Source organism: Apis dorsata, unplaced genomic scaffold (assembly GCF_000469605.1).
Source record: "Apis dorsata unplaced genomic scaffold, Apis dorsata 1.3 scaffold_465, whole genome shotgun sequence".
Taxonomy (NCBI): domain Eukaryota; kingdom Metazoa; phylum Arthropoda; class Insecta; order Hymenoptera; family Apidae; genus Apis; species Apis dorsata.
This window is the reverse complement of record NW_006263705.1, coordinates 42850-45989: the sequence shown is the minus strand read 5'-3', so window position 1 is coordinate 45989 and position 3140 is coordinate 42850. Positions and strand designations below refer to the sequence as shown.

Genomic DNA, 3140 nt, shown 5'->3' with positions numbered 1-3140 from the left:
AAAAAAAAAAACAGACACGTGCATGCAAAAATTATGGATAAACAAAGGCGATTGATGATGTGCAATCGATTTTGCATTTTTATTCTCTCTTCTTTTATGTTATTGAATCCTTTTGCACAATAATTTATTGGTTAATAATAACTGAAGCGTTACTCTTTTTAAATTTTACAATTAATTTTGAATAAAATAATCAACTGATTCACAAATTTATTTGTTTCTTATTACTTTATTAATCTTTATTAATAATTATCAGAAAGAATTTATGAATGTAAATCGATACAATTATTATATATATCTTTATTTAATAATAATTTAATATCGTGTATTATATAATATGATAATAATTTATGAATTATTACGTGTAAAACTTTGCTAATGATATTAATGCAATTAGCTATTGTGCAAAAGAATCATGAATTGATCGTTTTGTATTTCGATACGTATTTGGCTTCTTGATGAGCTTGATGTCAAAACGACAACGATAACGATCGATAAATGTACCCGGCCTGGCTGTCACGAAGAAAATAACGCCTCGTAACGCAAGCGTTTCCGGTTCAATCCGGTCGACGCGACCCGTTTCGACGAAAGGAAATTTCTTTTCTACAGTATCCCGTTATCGACAATAAAAACGAAAGCGTAAATCACTTTTTACGAACACAACCCTCTTCGGTACATCAAAGGGTATTATCTGATGGTCTTCCTGTCAATTAAAATCTTCACTGACCAAGAAAATTTTTGTTCTCCAACTTCGAATTACTAGATGTTCTTTATGCTCATGATTACTAACTTCTTCTCGTAATTTGATGTAGAAAAAAATATGAAAATAAAACGATGCACCGGATAAAATTATAAATTTAGTTTAAACATAACATAATTGATTTTTAATCTCGTTCTTAGAAGTTCTATAAATTTTTTAATTTTGATTTAAAAAAAAAGAAAGAAAACGGACAATTGAAAATCCAAGAAAATTTTTTGTTCTAATTAATTTAGTAAACGCAATTTAATCTTTATATAAAATAATTGATCTTAAACGAGATTCTAAAAAGCTCGATGCACATATATTCACGCACGGAAATAAACCGATTTCCGTATTAGCCAATGTTCCCTCTGTCTCTGGACAATCATTAATTTGATATTCGATCGTAACCGAATTAAATCTTTATTGGGAACAGCAAAAAAATCGTAGAAATAAAATTATTGATAATATACAGTTCAACAATTTAAAATATTTCTAATTATTTATTCGAGTAATTGTTATAAAATTAATTCATAAATACGCACGGTGCATCGCTTAACCTCACAATAAATTCTATAGACGCGACTAGTACATATAGGGATCAGCTGCTGTCTACTCGTATAGTCAGCTACGTGTGTATGCACGTACACACATAGAGAATCTTTCTAAAGACTGAACGGTGTCGTTTTTCTCAAAGGGTGATTCCTCGAATTCGAGAAATATATATCCGCGCGCGTCTGAATCCTGGAGGGTCGTGTATTGATTTTTCGCGTGGATAGCCGCGTGTGTAACGTCTAACCTCATTTCCCGTCGAGTAATCGTATACCCGGGCTGGTATTGTGACGTATCGAGCTCTCGATCGTATCGCTGACGCTTCGCACGATGGTGAACGCGAAATCCCGCCTAATGGCGGGAGTTCGTTTAAAAAACGTATCATCAGATAGAATCGAGATCGATTGCGCGAGGCGAACCTTTCAACTTTCGTTACAACATCGAATGCCTCGCTTCGAATAGCGTGTCGTAGACAATCATAACCGCAATTTCATCAACGGAAAAATCGTCATGAAAATCCGACGAAAAAAGAAATGAACGCGCGCATTGATCACGAACACACGTACGCGCGTAGAAACATCGACGGAGATAGTGACGACGACGACGATGACGAAGATAACGACATTCTACTACCACGGAATCGTCATCGATCGAAATGTTATACATGCCGTATCAGGGAATTTCTTTCTGTTACCTTTTCGATTCTCGGAATGGTTCTCAACACGGGAAATGCGCGTGGATGGTGCACGAGAACTGTGACTCACCTCGTCTTGCGCGGCTCCCGCTGCGGAATCCTGGTACCGAAAAAGAGTTGCAGCTTCTCTGCGACTTTCGAACACGATAGCACGGAAACAGAGACGCGATAGACGAGTTACGAGACGCAAGGAATTTTGCCCGAACTTGTTACGGACTTTTATCCCTCACGACGATTCTGACGTTTAATTTGTTTCGATTTTTTTTTATCTCTTTAACCGACACGACGTAACTTTCGTTGTTGTTCCCTTCTTTTCTTCGTTTGCCCTTCTCGCTTCCGACGTGACGTGTGAAAACGCACCACGAGAGACGAGACTAACGAGAGACCGTACCGTGTTCTCAAAGGCACCGCACGATTACTATTGGCCCGAATACACGACTCAGACTACAGACTGGTCAATGGGAATGCGCACCGCTTCATGCGCGGTATACAGCGGATCGAACCGGTTATGGACGGTCTACCGACATCTATCTTCGAAATCGTGATATAAAAAGTTTATGATCGAACAACCTTTAATCGACCTTGGATAAAACCAACTTTCACTTTATCGAGCGAGTTTCGTCACGTTTCAGACCTTCCTAACCTTAAGGGTTTGTTCTATCGGTTCTGCAGGGATTCGCGATATCTATTGTTACTAGTTGTCTAGTTACTTTATCAAAGTAGAGTCGTTACATATGGATTTAGTGATATAGATAATTTTCGTTATCTGATATGTCACGTTGCTATTTACTTTATTTCTTTTTTTAATTTTATATAATATTAATGATATTTTTATAAAAAATACTAGCGTATGTAACGTATAATAATAAAATATGCAATTTCTAATATGTAAATACATAAATATCACTAGGTAATATAGATTCGATGAAAATGTTTGTTATTTGTAATATTAATATGCGAGATGAAACCGGTCTTGTAATCAAATGACGCTTCTACAATAATTATCACGAGGCTTAACAGGAACGATCCAGCTAGATCTAGTTTGAACAGCATGGAACGATACAAAAAGAAAGCTTCGAGCTCCGAAAAAGAGATTTGCGCAAATCATTACACTGTGAACATCGTATTTTCTACATTTATTTTTTTTTAATTTTATTC

The 3140-nt window shown here is 36.0% G+C and overlaps 1 protein-coding gene across 7 annotated transcripts in view; it reads right to left on the bottom strand.

The window, feature by feature from the left end:
- The window catches only part of LOC102675241 (protein NDRG3), a 31108-nt gene extending 28453 nt beyond the window's left edge, over window positions 1–2655 (bottom strand). For 3 of the 7 annotated variants that reach the window (XM_031512531.1, XM_031512533.1, XM_006619920.2), the window contains exon 1: window positions 2053–2652. The gene's annotated coding sequence lies outside the window, so the exon portion shown is untranslated. Of the gene's footprint in view, window positions 1–2052 lie in introns of all 7 variants that reach the window. The other 4 variants (XM_031512530.1, XM_031512532.1, XR_422385.2 and 1 more) reach the window with 3 other exon arrangements.
- Between the last annotated feature and the right edge of the window lie 485 nt (window positions 2656–3140).